The 21,572-nt window shown below is 46.7% G+C and overlaps 1 protein-coding gene across 20 annotated transcripts in view; it reads left to right on the forward strand.

Moving 5' to 3' along the window:
- Positions 1-21,572, forward strand: part of PPP6R2 (protein phosphatase 6 regulatory subunit 2) — a 125,884-nt gene that overhangs the window by 20,397 nt on the left and 83,915 nt on the right. The window lies entirely within an intron of this gene.

Raw genomic sequence — 21,572 nt, forward strand, 5'->3', positions numbered from 1 at the left:
TGAAATGTATTTCTTAAATAATAAGAAAATTAGGCCGGGCGCGGTGGCTCACGCCTGTAATCCCAGCACTTTGGGAGGCCGAGACAGGCAGATCATGAGGTCAGGAGATCGAGACCATCCTGGCTAACACGGTGAAACCCCATCTCTACTAAAAATTCAAAAAATTAGCCGGGTGTGGTGGTGGGCGCCTGTAGTCTCAGCTACTTGGGAGGCTGAGGCAAGAGAATGGCATGAACCCAGGAGGCGCAACTTGCAGTGAGCCGAGATTGCCCCACTGCACTCCAGCCTGGGCGACAGGGCAAGACTCCGTCTCAAAAAAAAAAAAAAAAAATTACTCCTTGATCCATGGGCTGCAATATGGAGTATGTTAGCAGGCATGACAACATTAGTCTCCTTGTACATCTTAATCAGAGCTCTTGGGTGACTAGATGCATGGTCAATGAGCAGTAATATTTTGAAAGAAATCTTTTTTTTCTGAGCAGTAGGTCTCAACAGTGGGTTTTTTTTTTTTTTTTTTTTTTTTTTTGAGACAGAGTTTCACTCTTGTTGCCCAGGCTGGAGTGCAATGGCGCAATCTTGGCTCACCGCAACCTAAGCCTCCCAGGTTCAAGTGATTCTCCTGCCTCAGCCTCCCTAGTAGCTGGGATTACAGGCATGTGCCACTGCGCCCAGCTAATTTTGTGTTTTCAGTAGAGATGGTGTTTCACCATGTTGGCCAGGCTGGTCTCAAACTCCTGACCTCAAGTGATCCGCCCGCCTTGGCCTCCCAAAGTGCTAGGATTACAGGCATGAGCCACCGCACCCGGCCATAGAACAGTGGGCTTAAACTGTTTAGTAGGCTGGGCACAGTGGCTCGTACCTGTAATCCCAGCACTTTGGAAGGCCAAGGCAGGCAGATCACTTGAGGTCAGGAGTTCGAGACCAGCCTGGCCAACATGGTGAAACACCATCTCTACTGAAAATACAAAAAGTAGCTGGGCATGGTGGCGCACGCCTGTAGTTCCAGCTACTTGGGAGGCTGAGGAGGCTGAGGCAGGAGAATTGAACCTGGTAGGCAGAGGTTGCGGTGAACCGAGATTGCGCCATTGCACTCCAGCCTGGGCAACAAGAGTGAAACTCCTCCGTCTGAAAAACGAAAAACAAAAAACCCTATTCAGTAAACCATGCTGTAAACAGATGTATTGTCATTTAGGTATTGTTGTTCCCTTAACAACAAAGCATGGGGTAGATGTAGCATAATTCGTGTTTCTTTTTTATTTTTATTTATTTTTTTTGAGATGGAGTCTTTCTGTCACCAGGCTGGAGTGCAGCGGTGCGATCTTGGCTCACTGCAACCTCCGCCTCCCAGGTTTAAGCAATTCTCCTGTCTCAGCCTCCCGAGTAGCTGGGACTACAGGCGCCTGCCACCACGCCCAGCTAATTTTTGTATTTTTAGTGGAGACAGGGTATCACCATGTTGGCCAGGATGGTCTCAATATCCTGACCTCGTGATCCTCCCGCCTCAGCCTCCCAAAGTGCTGGGATTACAGGCGTGAGCCACCGCGCTCGGCCTGATTTAGCATAATTCTTAAGGGTCCTAGGATTTTCAGAATGATAAATGAGCATTCAATTTAAAAGTCACCAGCTGCATTAGCGAGTCAGCCTGTGCACTCAAGCTTTGAAGCCAGGCGTTGACTTACCCTGTCTAGCTATGAAAGTCCTAGATGGCACCTTCTTCCAATAGAAGACTGTTTCATCTATATTGAAAAATCTGTTGTTTGCCATAGCCTCATTCATCAATTGTCCTAGCTGGATCTTCCAGATCTAGCTACAGCTTCTACATCAGCATTTGCTGTTTTGTTTTTGTTTTTTGTTTTTTGTTTTGAAATGGAGTCTCCCTCTGTCACCCAGGCTGGAGTGCAGTGGTGCCATCTTAGCTCACCGCAACCTCTGGTTCCCGTGTTCAAGTGATTCTCCTGCCTCAGCCTCTTGAGTAGCTGGGATTACAGGTAGCCGCCGCCATACCCAGCTAATTTTTTTTTTTGAAACGGAGTCTTGCTCTGTCACCCAGTCTGGAGTGCAGTGGCACGATCTCGGCTCACTGCAAGCTCTGCCTCCCAGGTTCATGCCATTCTCCTGCCTCAGCCTCCCCAGCAGCTGGGACTACAGGTGCACGCCACCATGCCCAGCTAATTTTTTTGTATTTTTTAGTAGAGACGGGGTCTCATCGTGTTAGCCAGGATGGTCTCCATCTCCTGACCTCATGATCCGCCCGCCTCGGCCTCCCAAAGTGCTGGGATTACAGGCGTGAGCCACCGCACCCGGCCACACCCAGCTAATTTTTGTATTTTTTAGTAGAGACGGGGTTTCACCATGTTGGCCAGGCTGGTCTTGAACTCCTGACCTCAAGTGATCCTTCCGCCTCGGCCTCCCAAAGTGCTGGGATTACAGGCAAGAGCCATCGCGCCCGGCCAGCATTTGCTGTTTCACCTTGCACTTTATTATGTTATGGAGGTGGCTTCTTAAAACCTCATGAAACAACCTCCGCTAGCTTCCAGTTTTTCTTCTGCAGCTTCGTCATCTCTGTCATCCTTTGTAGAATTGAAAAGAGTGAGGGCCTTACTGTAGACTATTTAAGTCTGGTTTCGTCTTCTCTCCAAACCATTAAAACTTTCTGCAGGCATTGGGTGCGGTGTCTGACCCCTGTAATCCCAGCACTTTGTGAGGCTGAGGCAGGTGGATCACGAGGTCAGGAGGAGACCATCCTGGCCAACATGGTGAAACCCCATCTCTACTAAAAATACAAAAATTTGCTGGGTATGGTGGTGCGTGCCTGTAGTCCCAGCTACTCGGGAGGCTGAAGCACGAGAATTGCTTGAACCAAGGAGGTGGAGGTTGCAGTGAGCCAAGATCACGCCACTGCACTCCAGCCTGGTGACAGAGCGAGACTCTGTCTCAAAAAAAAAACAAAAAAAACCACACAAAACAACAACAACATAACTTTCTGCAGGCTAGGCACGGTTGTGCACACCTCTAATCCCAGCACTTTGGGAGGCTGAGTGGGGAGGATCGCTTGAGCTCGGGAGTTTGAGACCAACCTGAGTAATACAGTGAAACCTCCTCGCTACAAAATAAAAGTTTAGCTGAGTGTGGTGGTGCATGCCTATAGTCCCAGCTACTGGGGAGGCTGAGGTAGGAGGATGGCTTGAATCTGGGACGTCAGAGCTGCAGTGAGCTGTGATGGTGCCACTACATTCCAGCCTGGGCAACAGAGTGAGACCTGCCTCCAAACAGAAAGCAGCCTTCTGCGTGTCAGCAATAAAGCTGCTTTGCTTTATTATTATTTATGTCTTCACTGGAGTAGCAGTTTTAATTTCCCTCAAGAACCTTTCTTTGGCATTCACAACTTGGCAAACTGGTGCAGGAGGGCTAGCTTCTGGCCTGTCGGCTTTTGACATGCCTTCTTCACTATAAGCTTAAGCATTTCTAGCTTTTGATCGAAATGAGAGACATGCGACTCTTCCTTTCCTACGGGATTAATTGACCTAACGTTATTACGTTATTACTGTTGTGTCTCAGGGGGTAGGGAGCCCTGAGGAGAGGGGGAGAGACTCAGGGAAATGGCCGGTCAGAACTTAACGCAGCGTTTATTAAGTTTGCTATCCTATATGGGCACGGTTTGTAGTTTCCCAAAACAATTAAAATAGTAACATCAAACATCACCGATAACAGGTCACCATAACATAAAATAATAATGAAAGAGTTTGAAATATTGTGAGAATTACCAGAATGCAACACAGAGACACGAAGTAAGCACATGCTGTTGGAAAAATGGCGCCCCTCGACGTGCTTGACACAAGGTTGCTACCAGCCTTTAATTTGTAGAAAGCACATTACCTGCGAAGCACAATGAAGGGAAGCACGTTAGACAAAGTACGCCTGTGTTGTTTTCCATTTCACAGATGAGGAAATGGAAATAAACAGCAAGTAGGTGATAGAGGCAAGATTTGTACCCCAGGTAGTTTGACTCAAAAGCCTCTCCCTTTTTTTTTTTTTTTTTTTGTTAAGGGAAAGGCTAACTTTTAAAAATATTTTTAAAAATTTTTAATAGATTCCCTAGAAGAATAGAGGAAGAACAAAGAAAATTAAAAGAATAAATTTTGGAATTGTAACGATAACTGATTATGTATCAGGCATTTGTGTGTGTGTTCTTGTTTATGTTCCAATACAATTTTATTTAGAAAAGCTGACTGGGAGGCCGGGCGCGGTGGCTCACGCCTGTAATCTCAGCACTTTTGGAGGCCGAGGTGGGCGGATCACCTGGGGTCCGGAGTTTGAGACCACCGTGGCCAACATGGTGAAACCTTGTCTCTACTAAAAATACAAAAATTAGCCGGGCATGGTGGCACGTGGCTGTAATTCCAGCTACTCAGGAGGCTGAGGCAGGAGAATCCCTTGAACCCAGAAGGTGGAGATTGTAGTGAGCCAAGATCATGCCACTGCACTCCAGCCTGGGCGACGGAGCGAGACTTTGTCTCAAAATAAATAAATAAAAAATAAAATAAAATGCCTGGGACTAGAGGTGTTTTGGATTTCAAATTTTCTCAGAGTTACCAGTTGAGCTTCCCCAATAAGGAATCTGAAATGCTCCAGTGAGCATGTCCTTTGAGCATCATGTAGATGCTCAACAAGTTTTGGATTGGAGTGCTTTTTTTATTTTTATTTTTTGGCTAGTCAAGTGAAGCACTGGGAGTGGAAAAGGAACACAAACATTTGTAGGTGGGCACGGCGCCTCACGCCTGTAATCCCAGCACTTTGGGAGGCTGAGGTGGGTGGATCACCTGAGGTCAGGAGTTTGAGACCAGGCTGGCCAACATGGTTAAACCCTGTCTGTACTAAAAATACAAAAATTAGCCGGGCATGGTGGCAAGCGCCTGTAATCCCAGCTACTCAGGAGGCTGAGGCAGGGGTTGTAGTGAACCGAGATCATGCTACTGCACTCCAGCCTGGATGACAGTGAGACTCTCTCTCATACACGTACACGTACATACAAATCTGTAACTGGTTGTGATCAATTAGTTGTAAAAGCTGCTGCACCTGGATCAGCCTTTTTTTTTTTTTCTTGAGACGGTCTCATTCTGTGTCACCTAGGTTGAGTGCAGTGGCACAATCACAGCTCACCACAGCCTTGACCTGCCAGGCTCCTGAGTAGCTGAGACTACAGGTGCCTGCCGCCATGCCTGGCTAATTTTTTATTTTTTGTGGAGACAGGGCCTTGCTCTATTGCCCAGACTGATCCTGAACTCCTGGACTTAAGCGATCCTCCCACCTCAGCCTCCCAAAGTACTGGGACTACAGGCGTGAGCCACTTTGCCTGGCCCAGGATTTCAATTTCACGATTTTTGGTTTAGAGATACTCCTCCTATATTGGAAATCCTGTTATATCCACATACAGCAAGCAGCCTTCTTTTTTTTTTTTTCTTTTTTGAGACAGTCTCGCTCTGTAGCCTAGGCTGGAGTGCAGCAGTGTGATCTCGGCTCACTGCAAGCTCCGCCTCCCAGGTTCATGCCATTCTCCTGCCTCAGCCTCTCCGAGTAGCTGGGACTGCAGGTACCTGCCACCACGCCCGGCTAATTTTTTGTATTTTTAGTAGAGAAGGGGTTTCACTGTGGTCTTGATCTCCTAACCTCGTGATCGGCTGCCCGCCTTGGCCTCCCAAAGTGCTGGGATTACAAGCGTGAGCCACTGCGCCCGGCCTTTTTTTTTTTTTTTTTTTTTGAGATAGAGTCTCGCTCTGTCGCCCAGGCTGGAGTGCAGTGGTGTGATCTTGGCTCACTGCAAGCTCTGCCTCCTGGATTCACGCCATTCTCCTGCCTCAGCCTCCTGAGTACCTGGGACTACAGGTGCCCGCCACCACACCCAGCTAATTTTTTTCTATTTTTAGTAGAGACGGGGTTTCACTGTGTTAGCCAGGATGGTCTCGATCTCCTGACCTCGTGATCCGCCCGCCTCGGCCTCCCAAAATGCTGGGATTACAGGTGTGAGCCACTGCGCCCGGCACAGCCTTATTCTTTAAAATGGAAAAAAAAAAACCAAAAAACTTTTAAAATTTTTTCTCTTTTAAAAAGTGTACACATAACACATAATTGTATATATTTATGGGGTACATAGTGATGTTTTAATACCTATAGTGTATTTCCCTCTTTTTTTTTTTTTTTTGAGACGGAGTCTCGCTCTGTCACTCAGGCTGGAGTGCAGTGGCGTGATCTCGGCTCACTGCAAGCTCCATCTCCCGGGTTCATGCCATTCTCCTGCCTCAGCCTCCAGAGTAGCTGGGACCACAGGCGCCCGCCACCACGCCCGGCTAATTTTTTCTATTTTTTTAGTAGAGACGGTGTTTCACCGTGTTAGCCAGGATGGTCTCGATCTCCTGACCTCGTGATCCGCCCGCCTCGGCCTCCCAAAATGCTGGGATTACAGGTGTGAGCCACCACGCCCGGCCTTCCCTCTACTTTTTAACACAGAATGTACAGTCTATTTTTCCTTTTTTTTTTTTTTTTGAGAGAGAGGGTGTCACTCTGTCATCTCGGCTGGAATGCAGTGGAATGATCGTTGTCACAGCAGTCTCAACCTTCCCAGGCTGAGGTAGTCATCTACACCTCAGCCTCCCAAGTAGCTGGGACTGCAGGTACACACCACCATGTCCAGCTAATTTTTTTTTGTATTTTTAGTAGAGACAAGATTTTGCCACGTTGGCCAGGCTGGTGAAAATTCTTACATTAATACAAGTCTTTTCTGTGGACATATGTTATTTCTTTTGAGTAAACAGGAGTAGAAGCGCTGGGTTATAATATAGATGTATGTTTCACTTTTTTAAGAAACTGCCAGTTTTCGGCCGGTTGTGGTGGCTCACGCCTGTAATATGCCAGCACTTTAAAGGAGGCCGAGGCGGGTGGATCACAAGGTCGGGAGTTTGAGACCAGCCTGACCAACATGGTGAAACCCCGTCTCTACAAAAAATACAAAAATTAGCCGGCCATGGTGGCCGGCGCCATAATCCCAGCTACTTGGGAGGCTGAGGCAGGAGAATTGCTTGAACCCGGGAGGCAGAGGTTGCAGTGAGCCAAGATCGTGCCACTGCACTCCAGCTTGGGCGACAGAGGGAGACTCTGTCTCAAAAAAAAACAAGCAAAAACAAAACTTCCAGTTTTCCAAACTGGAAACATTTTACACTCCTACTAGTAATGGGTGAGAATTCCTTTCTCCTTGCCTATGACAGCACTTAGCCTTTTTACTTTTAGCCATTCAGGCGGTAGTGGTATCTTACTGTGGTTTTAATTTGCGTTTGTCTGATGAATTATGATGGTGAGCAACTTTTCAGGTGCCTACGGGCCATTCGTGTATTTTTTTGTGAAATATTAATATCTATTCATGCTTTTACCCACTGTTTATTGGATTGCTCTTTTATTCACTTTTAGGAGTTTATGAAAATAAATTCTGGTTACAAGTCCTTTGTGGTGTGTGCATGCGTATATGCATATACATACATAGTGAGGGGAGGAAGAGGAAGGGGTGAATTTTTTTTGTTATACTAGTTGCCTATTTTCTCTTTCTCTTTCATCTCTTTCCCTCCCTCCCTCCGTCCCTCTTCTTTCTTTTCTTTTCTTTTTCTTTTTTCTCTCTCTTTCCCTACCTCCCTTCCTTCCTTTCCCCTTTTCCTCCCTGTCTCTCTCTCTTTCTTTTTTGATGAGGTCTCACTCTGTCACCCAGGCTGGAGTACAGTAAATGTGATCATAGCTCACTGCAGCTTCAAACTCCTAGGATCAAGCGGTCTTCCCACCTCAGCCTCCCTGGCTATTTTTTTTTTTTTTTCTTTTTTTGAGATGGAGTCTTGCACTGTCACCCAGGTTGGAGTGCAGTGGCACGATCTCCACTGCAACCTCCACCTCCTGGGTTCAAGTGATTCTCCTGCCTCGGCCTCCCGAGTAGCTGGGGTTACAGACACCTGCCTCCAAGCCCAGCTAATTTTTTTGTATTTTTAATAGAGACAGGGTTTCACTATGTTGGCCAGGGTGGTCTTTAACTCCTGACCTCGTGATTCGTCCTCCTTGGCCTTCCAAAGTGCTGGGATTACAGGTGTGAGCCACCGCACCCGGCACCTGGCCCCTGGCTAATTTTTAAAATTTTTTAAATTTTAATTTCTTGAGACACGGTCTCACTTTGTTGCCTAGGCTGGAGTGCAGTGGCGTGATCGTGGCTCACTGCAGCTTTGACCTTCGGAAGCAATCCTCCCACCTCAGCCTCCCAAGTAGCTAGGACCGTAGGCACAAGCCACCACACCTGGATAATTAAAAAAAGAAAAAATTCTTGGTAGAGATGGGGGTCTCTCTGCGTAGCCCAGGGTGTTCTTTAACTCCTGACCTCAAGTGATCCTCCACCTTTAGCCTCCTGAGTCGCTCAGATTACAGATGTGAACCAGTGTACCCAGCTCCTGTTTGTTTATTTTGTTTTATTTTTTCTTATTTGTTAGTGGTATCTTTTGATGAACAGAACATTTTAATTTGGATATAGTAAAAATTTACCAATTTTTTCTGTTATGATTATTTTGTGTCTTAAGAAAACTTTGCCTGCACCAGGTTGTGTAGATGCTGCCCTGTGTTTTTTGTAGAAGCTTTACAGTGGTAGCTTTTGTATTTAGGTCTGTCATCCATCTTTTTCTTTTTAACAGCTTTATTGAGATAATATGATAAACTATACATGCTTAAAGTATAAAATTTGATAAGTTTTGATATATGTATACATTTGTGAAATTGTCACTATAGTCAGGATAGTAAACGTATTCATTGTCCCCAGAATTTCCTCATGCGCCATTGGGATTCTTTCCTTCCACTCTATCCTTTCCCTCCTTCTCTAAGCAACTGCTGATCTCTTTTCTGTATGATCCATCTTGCTTTAATTTTTGTGTGTGATGTGAGGTGGGGTCGGGATGCATTTTTCTCCATATGGATATGCAATTATTCTGCCATCGTTTGTTGAAAGGACTCTCTTCTCCATTCAATTCCATTGGAACCTTTGTTATAAATTAATTAAACATGTCTGCAGGCTTATTTCTGTTTTTTCTGTTCCATTGGTTTATTTTCTATCCTGTGTTAACACCACAGTGTCTTGATTATTGTAACTTAATGGTATATCCTGAAACCAAGTAGTGTAAAAGAACCCCCCCCCCCCCACTCTTTTTTGAGCCGGAGTCTCACCCTGTTGCCAGGCTGGAGTTCAGTGGCGCGATCTCCACTCACTGCAACCTCCACCTCCTGGGTTTGAGTGATTTTCCTGCCTCAGCCTCCCGAGTAGCTGGGATTATAGGCACCAGCCACCACGCCCAGCTAATGTTTGTATTGTTAGTAGAGACACGGTTTCATCCTGTTGGCCAGGCTGGTCTTTTTTTTTTTTTTTTTTGAAACTGAGTCTTGCTCTGTCGCCCAGGCTGGAGTGCAGTGGCGTGATCTCCGCTCACTGCAAGCTCCGCCTCCCGGCTTCATGCCATTCTCCTGCCTCAGCCTCCCGAGCAGCTGGGACTACAGGCGCCCACCACCACACCCGGCTAATTTTTTGTATTTTTAGTAGAGATGGGGTTCGCCGTGTTAGCCAGGATGGTCTTGATCTCCTGACCTTGTGATCCGCCCGCCTCGGCCTCCCAAAGTGCTGGGATTACAGGCATGAGCCACCATGCCCGGCCTGTGGAGTGTTTTTTTTGTGATGAAAGAGGTTTATATTTTGTCAGATGCTTTTTCTGTGTATGTTGAGATGATCACTTGTGTTTTGTCCTTTATCCACATGTGATATGTTAAATTAATTGATTTTCGGGTGTTAAAGCAAGCTTGCATTCTTGGGATTAAATCCCCTGTGGTATGGTGTAGAATCCTTTTTATATGTGGTTGGATTTGGTTTGGTAGTGTTTTGTTGAGGCTTTTTACATCTACCTTCTTAAGAAATATTTGTGTGTGACTTTCTTTTCTTTTGATGTCTTTGGTTTTGGTATCAAGGTAATACTGGGACCCATAGAATGAGTTGGGAAATTCTTCATTTCTTTTACAGATCAGATTTCTATCTGGGATTATTTTCCTTCAGGATTTCTTGTAATGTGGGTATGATAAGGACAAATTCCCTCAGCTTTTGTTTGTCTTAAAATGTCTTTATTTATATTTCTGTTTTCAAAGGATATTTTTGCTTGATACAGAATTCTAGGTTAACAGCTTTTTTTTTCCCTTTCAGCACTTTTTTTTTTTTTTGAGATGGACTCTTGCTCTGTCATGGAGGCTGGAGTGCAATGGCACAATGTCGGCTCACTGCAACCTCCATCTCCTGGGTTCAAGCGATTCTCCTGCCTCAGCCTCCCAAGTAGCTGGGACTACAGGTGCGTGCCACCACGCCTGGCTGATTTTTGTATTTTTAGTAGAGATGGGGCTTCACCGTGTTGGCCAGGATGGTCTTGATCTCTTGACCTCATGATCTGCCTGCCTTGGCCTCCCAAAGTGCTGGGATTATAGGCGTGAGCCACCGTGCTCAGCCTTTTTTTTTTTTTAAGAGAGACAGGGTCTCCTCTGCTGCCCACGTGGAAGTGCAAGTGGTATGAACACATGATCATGACTCACTGCAGTCTTGAACTCTCAGGCATAAGAGACCCTCCTGCCTCAGTTTCCTGAGTTGCTAGGACTCCAAGTACATGCCACCACACCTGGCTAATTTTAAAAAAGGTTTTTAGAGATGGGGTCTCTCTGTGTTGCTCAGGCTGGTCTTGAACTCCTGGCTTCAAGCAATCCTCCTGCCTGGACCTCCCAAAGCATGGGGATTATAGGTGTGAGGCACCATGCCTGGCCCAGGAGATCTGTATTTTTATCCCTGTTTACCGAGGAGCCACAGAGAAGCTGGCAGTTAGCTACACTGTCAGAGCTCACAGATAGGACACCTATTGGGTGTGAGCCAGGGAGCTGACCTGTGCTTCTGCCCACTGTTGCTGCTCACACCAGTCTCTCTCAGGTTTGGCACTGTGTAGAGTCTGTCAGTATCTGTTTTCTCTGCTAGACGTCAGGTTCCTTGGGGCATGACTAGGTTTGTCCCATTATTAGCTACATTTGTTGCTGAATGAACTGACTGATGCCCAGTGTCCTCTCTCTGGGCTACTGTGGACAGTCAAACCTTTAGGAGCTCTTCAAGAATTTGACTGTCACTTATCATCCTGTTGACTGCTCCACTTTGAAGACTTGACTTCTCTCTCCTCATGATCCCACCATCTCTAAGCCCGTGGAACTCTGCTCTGACCCTTTCTCAGCTCTTTGCTGTGATGCCCTTCCTGGACTAGTTCGGTCCTGGGTAGTGCCTTCCTGTCATCACCCTCAATCTTGGTCATTCCTTTTGGATTTCCTTTGATAACTCCTTTTTTTCTTCATTGACTCAGTCAGAATCTGGTTATCATATGGAGACTGAGAACATGGGCTTTGCTCTCAGCCAAACCTGGGTTCAAGTTCTAGAACGGATACTTACTAGCCCATGACGTTGCGCTAGTCATGTAATTACTGATACCTCTGCTTTTTACTTGTGAACTGGGGGTTGGTAGGAAACTACCTGCTGCATTAGGCTTTGAGCTTTGAGTGTACGGATGAAGCCAGCTACTGCCACTCTCCTGTGGCTGCTGGAACCCTGAAGGCAGTTTGTTGGCTCTTACTTCTTCTGTGCGTCTTGTTTGGACTTGAGCTTTGTTCACTGCCCCAGTTTCCTCCCTGCTGCTTTTTGGTGCTGTTTTCTGCTTGTTTGACAATGCTTTTTATCTAGCTTGCCTTCAGCTATTTTTCCTTCAACAGTCTCAGCCCAGAGTATGCCCTGCTTGTCTTCCTTTGACCCAGGACCCAGAGTATGCCCTGCTCGTCTGCCTTTGACTCTTTGTTCTGGTACTTGTTTTCCTAGGATTATATTATTGACAACAAATATAGCATAGGCGCGCTGTCTGTCTTGTGGTGCGCGTAGGTGCGGACTAGGGCCTGGCTGTGGTGGGCCTTTGGTTTCCTGCAGTTGATTGTTTTTCTCTCTAGGCCCCTTGGAGGCATCTGGTATTAGTCACTGTCCTAGGGCAGTGGTGGCAGTCATGACTGTTCCCTGTCTTGGAGTCAACACTTTTACCTGCAGTGCACATGCAGCAGGCACTTGCCCAAGGTTCCAGAGCTGCTCAGTGATGGAAACTGGACTTTATGCCTGGACCTTTGTGGTCAGGGACTGCCCTGATGTGGCCAGACCTGCCTGGCTCAAGAGGTTCTCTGGCTGCCTGGAGGGTCTGCGTTGGGCTCCAGGAAGGGGAGGAGTGGGGGCTAGGGCCCTTAGCACTGGTGATGAGGAAGGTGCATCCTCATAATGCTGACCATCTCTGTCCTTAACTGGGAGAGCTGCCATGGTTGCTAGTGTTGAGCAGATGGAGGTTTTCAGTTTTCACTTCAGCCTTCATCCTATGTAACAGCCAGGAGGATACTCTTCTGAAAGCCAGGAGACACTGAGAGCCTGGCGTGGGCCTGACAGCCATCTCTTGGGTCTGTGTGTTAAAGTCACCTTTCTGAGACTTTGGTGGGAGACCAGCTGGGCCTCCGCTGCTGGGAGGAGAATTGCTACCTTGGGAGCTTGAAGACCTTGGAATGTGCAGCGATGTCAGCTGTTCTCAGCCCGTCGCTGAGTCCTTACTGTGTTCCCGTTGCAGAGCACGTGCTCTGCATGGAGGCCTCATGCCATCCTTAGTTGGTGGAAGGGCTCAAAGGCAGGCAGGGTGCTATGGACTGAATTGTGTCGTGTCCACCCCAGATTCCTATGTTGAAATCCTAAGTTCCATTTAGTGGTATTTGGAGGGAGGCCTTTAGGAGATAATTAGGTTCCGTGAGGTCACCAGGTGGGGCTCTCAAGATGGGACTGACACCCTCATACAAAGATACACCAGAGAGCTTGCTCTCACCCTCCCTGCTGTGAGGACACAGTGAGAAGGCAATGGTCTAAGGGCAGGGAAGACAGGCTTTCTCAGCAACCTAATTGGCCAGCACCTTGACCTTGGACTTCTAGGCCCCAGAACTGTGAGGAATAATTGTCTGCTGTTGAAGGTGTTGTGTTCTGGCCGCCTAAGCATACGAAGACACCGGGTCAGTGGAGGGCAAGAAGGTGGCTGGCTCTCTGGCAGAGCAGTCATTGAAGACTGGCTCCTTAGCCACTGGTGGCCTGAGAATGTATGTAGCTTGTCCTGCATTTTATTGGCCCACGTAGTGTTCAAAAGTTAATTATAAACATGAAGATTTGGGGATTTTAAAAAAATGTGGATTTTTGTCACTTCTTGTAGAAGCAGACATGTGCTGGTGCCCTGTGTCCTTGCACGGCTGTGATTGCTGGGGTGGGCCTGTCTCTGCTCCCTTCAGTGGGCACATGCCCTCTTGTGCTGCAGCCTTCACTCTGCTGCTGTCTTTTCAGCCAGCTTCCTTCCTTACACTTAGCATCTTGCCTTGTTCTGCAGGCCTTTAAGTTGCAATCTGTGCTTTAGGATGTGGCAGGAGAATCAGCAGTCGGGTGACTGAGCACTTCTCCATTGCCACAGTTAAGAAAGGCTTTTACTTCAGAGTTATAATGCTCTAGTATGTTCATCTCTGAGTAGAGCAAGCTTCCTTTTTTTCCCTTTCATATTCCTGGTGTCTGGAGTTAGCCTAGGCCTGAGTGCTTCCAACGCTCACGCAAAGCTTTTTCCGGAGGAAGATTCTCCACCTTTTCACTGTGTTTCTTGGCTCTTCTTCTTGAGGGCATATGGTAGAGTCAGGAGCTGGCAACCTGCAGAATGGAGAAGCCAGCTCCGCTGCCCGCAGCTGCTGCTCATGAGCCTTTCAATCTCTCTCCTGCTTCTGCTCTTACGGACGGACCTGGAGTCCTACTAGAGCTGGGCTCATCTGACCATTCAGCGTGCTCCAGGGGGACTTGTTTCAGGATCCAATCTCTGCTGTTTCCTCATCAATTTGGTTCCATGTACTTATTTTACTAGAAAATTTTAAAGTAAAGGGTGAAGAATAACCAAGACAAGTGTGAAAAAGAATAAGAAGGGAGTTGCTGTAACAGATTTTCAAACTTTTTCTTTTTTTTTTTTGAGACGGAGTTTTTGCTCTTGTCGCCCAGGCTGGAGTACAGTGGCGCAATCTCGGCCCACTGCAACCTTTGCCTCCCGGGTTCAGGCGATTCTCCTGCCTAAGCCTCCCAAGTAGCTGGGATTACAGGCATGCACCACCACGTCTGGCTAGTTTTTTTGTATTTTTAGTAGAGACGGGGTTGCACCATGTTAAACCAGGCTGGTCTCAAACTCCTGACCTCAGGTGATCTGCCCACCTCGGCCTCCCAAAGTGATGGGATTACAGGCGTGAGTCACCGTGCCTGGCCCAGGTTTTCAGACTTATTGTGAGGCCAGTGGAATGGATAGCCTGGAAAAGGACCCTGTATAAATGGGAACTTGGCATATGAGAGAAGTGTCATACTTGAAATATGTATTTAAAGCAATGTACCATTTTTAGGTATATAAGTCATAAAATAATGAAATTACGGACACTGCATGTTAGTGATTGTCTCTCAAGAAGGGGATTGCTTGAGTTCCTGGGTTCCTCAGTGTCGTAGAAACATTTGTTTAAGAAGGAGGCACATACAAACAAATGTTAGTGTTTGTTAAGTCTCATCACGTGGATATTATGTCCTTCTCTAGACTTCAATATATTTAAAAAATTTCATAATTAAAAATAAAAATATTTAAAACTGAGTTATAATTCTCTGAAAGATATAAACAGTCTTGTGAGAGCACTGAGTAGGGACTCAGAAAGTTGACAAAGGTAGCTATAGACGGTCTTCAGATAGGAAGATCAGGCAAGAGTTTGTCAAATAGAGAAAGTGAGAAGAAGGCGTTCCAGTCAGAGGGTCTGTGTGTGCAAAGGTGTTAGCTGGGGGAGACACTCAGCATATTTAGATAGTTTTGGTACGGTTATGGAATCGGGTGGGGATGAGGAAAGAGTGCCAAAGTTGTATTGTGTGCGGGTCCCACTTAATGTGTCATCGTGTAGAGGCTTACAGCAGAAGTACGGTGTATTCTTTATTCCCTGTTTGTCTTTTTCTACCTTATTTTGGATTAAGAATGTTTTTATGTGTGATGGTATTAGAAGGTGGGCATAAAAAGAAAAAAAATCTTTTATGATTCTCTTTGGGTCTTTGTATATCTTCCATGTCTCTACTTAATCTTTCCTTTAGGTTCTTGAACATATGAGATACTTTTTTTTTTTTTTTTGAGACGGAGTTTTGCTCTTGTTGCCCAGGCTGGATTGTAATGGCACAATCTCGGCTCACCGCAACCTCCACCTCCCGGGTTCAAGCAATTCTCCTGCCTCAGCGTCCCGAGTAGCTGGGATTACAGGCATGCACCACCACACCTGGCTAATTTTATATTTTTAGTAGAGACGGGGTTTCTTCATGTTGGCCAGGCTGGTCTTGAACTCCCGACCTCAGGCGATCCATCTGCCTCGGCCTCCCAAAGTGCTGGGATTACAGGTATGAGCCGCCGTGCCCAGCATGAGATACACTTATAAGAACTATTTAGGCCGGGCATAGTGGCTCATGCCTGTAATCCCAGCACTTTCGGAGGCCGAGGTGGGTGGATCATGAGGTCAGGAGATCGAGACCATCCTGGCTAACACGGTGAAACCTCGTCTCTACTAAAAAATACAAAAAATTAGCCCGGCGTGGTGGCGGGCGCCTGTAGTCCCAGCTACTCTGGAGGCTGAGGCAGGAGAATGGCATGAACCCGGGAGGCGGAGCTTGCAGTGAGCTGAGATCGCACCACTGCATTCCAGCCTGTGCGACAGAGCAAGACTCTGTCTCAAAAAAAAAAAAAAAAAAGAACCATTTAAATGTCCTTATCAATTCTTTATTTATTATTTTTTTTTAGAGACAGTGTTCTGTTTGCTCTGTCACTCAGGCTGGATTGCAGTGGTGCAATCCTGGCTCACTGCAACCTCAAACTCCAGGCCTCAAGTGATTCTCCCACCTTGCTCCTGAGTAGCTGGGATTATAGACATGAGCCCCTGTACCAGCATTATCTGTTAACTCATCTGTGTCATTTCTGGGTTGGTTTTGTGTTGTTTTTCCCCTCATTATGGTTTATGATTTTTCTTTTCCTGCTCCCTTGCATGGCTAGAACTTTTTGATCAGATGCCCAGACTTTGTGAATTTTATCTTGTTGGATACTGAGCATTTTTGTGTTCCTATAAATATTCTTGACCTTTGTTCTGGGATGAGGTTCAATTACTTGGAAACAGTTTGATTCTGATAGGTCTTGCAGTTCAGCTTTGTTAGGTGGAACCCTAGTAATTTTTAGTCTAGGGCTAGTTTTGCTCTGCCACTGAGGCAAACGTCTTCTGAGCATTACGTCCAAAGCCTTGTGAATTACAAGGTTTTCCACTGCAACTGGCAGGAAATAGGCTCTGCGTGAGCTTTGAGGATTGTTCCCTCTCATCTTTTTTTTTTTTTTTTTTTTTAAATGGAGTCTCGCTCTGTCGCCTAGGCTGGAGTGCAGTGGTGCAATCCCAGCTCACTGCAGCCTCCAGGTTCAAGCAGTTCTCCTTCCTCAGCCTCCCCAGTAGCTGGGATTACAGGTGCCCGCCACCATGCCCACCTAATTTTTGTATTTTTAGTAGAGATGGAGTTTCACCGTGTTGGCCAGGCTGGTCTCAAACTCCTGACCTCAGGTGATCCACCGGCCTCGGCCTCCCAAAGTGCTGGGATTACAGGTGTGAGCCACCGCACCCGGCCCCTCTCATCTTTTTGAGTGATGCTTTCCCTGGCTTGAATACCTTCCTTACACACATGCACTGATCAGTGCTTGGCTGGAGACTGGAGTGGGAGGTGTCCTGTGTGGATCTTCAGCATTTGCTGTGAGCTCTGCCCTCTGGTGTTCTGCCTGTGAACTCGAGCTACCTTGGACTGCCTGAACTCCTAGTTTTGATTTTTCAAGTCAGGAGACTGCCAGCCAGCCTCCACTGCTTCTTCTTCCTTGGGCTGTGGCCTGGCTTTTCCAGCAGAAGCTGGACAACTACAGGGCTCCCTCCTGTCTTTTGTTTCCCTTTTTTCAGGGACCCTTCACTGCCTGGCGTCCAGTGTCTAGTGTCTTGAAAACCATTGCTTCCCTATGTTTTCTTTTTTTTTTTTAGTTGTTGCAGATGGGAAGTAAATCTGGTCTGTTGTTCCGTCTTGGCCAGAAACAAAAGCGTAAAAAATGGAGGCTTTTTAATGAAAGCTTAAGTTAGTGTAGAAATACTCACGGGCACCTAGAAGAATGCTGACCCACTTTCTGGTTGAGATATGGGAGCAGAGGATGCCTGGACAGGGGAGCAGAGGACGCCTGGACAGGGGAGTGGGGGACGCCTGAATAGGAGGGCAGAGGTGGCTTTCTCCTGGGTAGGCATCAAAGCACTTGGAGTATGTAGCGAAGATGATGGGAATAGGGCTTGGAAGAAGTTTCCCTAGAAAAATCAAGGGCTACAGAATGAGATGCTGAGGGAATGATAAGAAAGCGATTGAAGTCTGCCCTCCTGAGACAGAATCTTAGCTGGAGGGCACAGGCAAAAGAAGGCTTATATCCTGCAGTGGGAGAGTGTAGGAGGCTGTGATGTTGCCGGGGGAGCAGTGGGCAGAGGATGAGGGGTGGATGCTTAGGATGTACCTGTTAAGGAGTGGGCCTGGAGCTGCCCGTCTCTCCTATGCTGTCACAGTTGCCATTCAAGGCACACAGTTAAGTAGAAAATGAAAAAGGGAGGGAAGGACCTTTGCTTCCAGCATTATTAGATGCTGTTACCAGACTGTCCCATTACAGTGCAATCAGATGCTGGATAAATTACAATAAATATAATTGCTTTATTTTTTGTTTTGTGTTGTTTTTTGAGACAGTGTAGGGTCCAGCCCTACAGGGCCTGTGGGTTTTTCTCTTTGTGTGCGGAGACGAGAGATCGTAGAAATAAAGACATAAAGCAAAGAGATAGAAGAAAAGACAGCTGGGCCTGGGGGACCACTACTACCAAGACACGGAGACCCGTAGTGGCCCCGAATGCCTGGCTGCGCTGTTATTTATTGGATACAGGCAAGGGGGCAGGGTAAGGAGTGTGAGTGGCCTCCAGTGATAGATAAGGTCATGCGAGTCACGTGTCCACTGGACAGGGGGCCGGCCCTTCCCTGTTTGGTAGCCGAGGCGGACAGAGAGAGAGAGAAGAGCTTACGTCATTATATCTTCTATGCATTTCAGAGACGTTAGTACTTTCACTAATTCTGCTACTGCTATCTAGAAGGCGGAGCCAGGTGTACAGGGCGAAACATGAAAGTGGACCAGGAGCGTGACCGCTGAAGCACAGCATCACGGAGACGTTTAGGCCTCCAGATGGCTGCGGGCGGGCCTGACTGATGTCAGGCCTTCCACAGGAGGTGGTGGAGCAGAGTCTTCTGTAGCTCGCCCAGGAAAGGGAGACAGACTCCCTTTCCCAGTCTGCTAAGTAACGGGTGCCTTCTCAGGCACTGGCGCTACCACTAGACCAAGGAGCCCTCTAGTGGCCCTGTCTGGGCGTGACAGAAGGCTCACACTCTTGTCTTCTGGTCACTTCTCACCATGTCCCTTCAGCTCCTATCTCTGTATGGCCTGGTTTTTCCTAGGTTATAATTGTAGAACAAAGATTATTATAATATTGGAATAAAGAGTAATGCTACAAACTAATGATTAATAATATTCACATATATCTATAATCTATTTCTAGTATAACTATTCTTACTTTATATATTTTATTTATTATACTGGAACAGCTCGTGCCCTCAGTCTCTTGCCTTGGTACCTGGGTAGCTTGCCGCCCACAATACAAGGTCTCATTTTGTCACCCAGGCTGGAGTGCAGTGGTGTGATCATAGCTCACCACAACCGTGCACACTTAGGCCGAAGGGATCCTCCCACTTCAATCCTGAGTAGCTGGGACTGCAGGCGTGCACCACCGCACCTGGCTAATGCTGGTGCTGTTTAGGGACACACACCCATTCTTCCTCCAGCTCACACTGAGTAGAATTTGTTAAGAAGATGCATGCTACAAAATCATTGACTCAAGATTAGAATAAACAGGCCCAAGATCAAAAACATTTCTTGGCCGGGTGCGGTGGCTCACGCCTGTAATCCCAGCACTTTGGGAGGCCGAGGTGGGCGGATCAACTGAGGTTGGGAGTTCGCGACCAGCCTGACCAACATGGAGAAACCCTGTCTCTACTAAAAATACAAAATTAGCTGGGTGTGGTGGTGCGTGCCTGCAATCCCAGCTACTTGGGAGGCTGAGGCAGGAGAATCGCTTCAACCTAGGAGGCGGAGGTTGTGGTGAGCCGAGATCACGCCATTGCACTCCAGCCTGGGCAACAAGAGTGAAATTCCATCTAAAAAAAAAAAAAACACATTTCTTTATTTTGAAAACTGTATAAAGTTTTAGAAAAGTGGGCTGAAAAGCCTATTTTGAGTTATTTAGCTTAATAATTTTAATCATGAAGTGTTAGGTATAAAAAGTATTACCTGTTTTAGAAGGTGGTAACACTGACTTATCCCTGGGCTACTGGCACCACTTTGAGTATCTTTTTTGTTTGATTTTTATTTTTTATTTTTTTAGAGATGGGGTCTCACTCTGTTACCCAAGCTGCAGTACAGTAGTGTGATCGTGGCTCACTGCAGCCTTTTATTTTATTTTATTTTTTGAGACAGAGTCTCACTCTTGTCGCCCAGGCTGGAGTGGCTCACTGCAACCTCTGCCTCCAGAGTTCAAGCAATTCTCTTGCCTCAGCCTCCTGAGTATCTGGGATTAGAGGTGTACGCCCGGCTAATTTTTTGTGTTTTTAGTAGAGGCAGGGTTTCACCATGTTGGCCAGGCTGGTCTTGAACTCCTGACCTCAAGTGATCACCCACCTCGGCCTCCCAAAGTGCTGGGATTACAGGTGTGAGCCACCGCGCCTGACCTTTCACTGCAGCCTTGAACTCCTGTGCTCAAGCAGTCCTCCCACTCAGCCTCCCAAGTAGCTGGGACCACAGGTGTGTGCCACCACACCCAGCTAAGTAATTTTTTTTTTTTTTTTTAAGTAGAGGCAAGGTCTCGCTGTGTTGCTCAGGCTGGTCTTAAACTCCAGCACTTAAGTGATCCTCCTACCTTGGCTTCCCAAAGTGCTGGGATTACAGATGTGAGCCACCACGTCCCACCTTTTGTTTGATTTGTATATAAAATGTAAAAATATGCAAAAGTAGAGAAAACATAATTAACATCTATGTACCCATCACCTAACTTCGACCGTGATCGACACTTTTTTTTTATTTTGAAAGATCTGATTTTATTTTCTGAATCAAAAGTAAGTGTATTCATGTTAAATTTAGAATGTTTTAGCTTTCCATTGATCTCTCAAGATGCTTTCCAAATACTAACAGTGCACAGAACTATGTGCCACGTCTTGTTTGTTTGTTTTTGAGATGGAGTCTTGCACTGTCGCCAGGGCTGGAGTGCAATGGCGCGATCTCGGCTCACTGCAACCTCTGCCTCCCAGGTTCAAGCAATTCTCCTGCCTCAGCCTCCCGAGGAGATGGGATTACAGGCTCCTGCCACCACGCCCAGCTAATTTTTTGTATTTTTAGTAGAGATGGGGTTTCACTATGTTGGCCAGGCTGGTCTCGAATGCCTAACCTCGTGATCCACCCGCCTTGGCCTCCCAAAGTGCTGGGATTACAGGCGTGAGCCACCACGCCTGGCCATGCTATGTTTTAAAGAAAAAAGTTTAAATGTAGGACCTATTTCTTTTTTTCTTTTCATTTTTTTGAGACGGAGTCTCACTCTGTTGCCCAGGCTGGAGTTCAGTGGCGTGATCTCGGCTCACTGCAACCTCTGCCTCCCGGGTTCAAGTGATTCTCTCGCCTCAGCCTCCCGAGTAGCTGGGATTACAGGCGCCTGCCATTGCGCCTCGCTAGTTTTTGTATTTTTAGTAGAGACGGGGTTTCACCATGTTGGCCAGGCTAATCTTGAACTCCTGACCTCATGATCCACCCGCCTCGGCCTCCCAAAGTGTTGGGATTATAGGCGTGAGCCACTGCCCCCAGCCACAAATGTAGGACCTATTTCTAAGAAACCCTTTGTAGAGGTCAGGGTATTGGCAATCCTAATTTTAAAATATTTTTAATCATTATTGGAAATTTAAGTGACAGTGGGTTCAAGAGCTAAACATCAGACCTTTTTTGAAACAAATTTTATTTTCTGAAGGACTTCATACCTGACAACGCCAATTAAACATAATACTCCACCCATCCCACAAATTATTAAATATATTATTTCTCCTGGGACTAGGATAATTATAAAATGGAATTTTAAAGTTGTAATATAGCCAGGCACAGTGGTTTGTGCTTGTAATTCCTGCTACTCAGCAGGCTGCGGCAGGAGGATCACTTGAGGGCTGTAATGTGCTGTGTGAACTGGGTGTCTGCACTAAGTTCGGCATCAGTATGGTGACC

The sequence above is a fragment of the Pan paniscus genome, chromosome 23, assembly GCF_029289425.2.
Source record: "Pan paniscus chromosome 23, NHGRI_mPanPan1-v2.0_pri, whole genome shotgun sequence".
Lineage (NCBI taxonomy): Eukaryota > Metazoa > Chordata > Mammalia > Primates > Hominidae > Pan > Pan paniscus.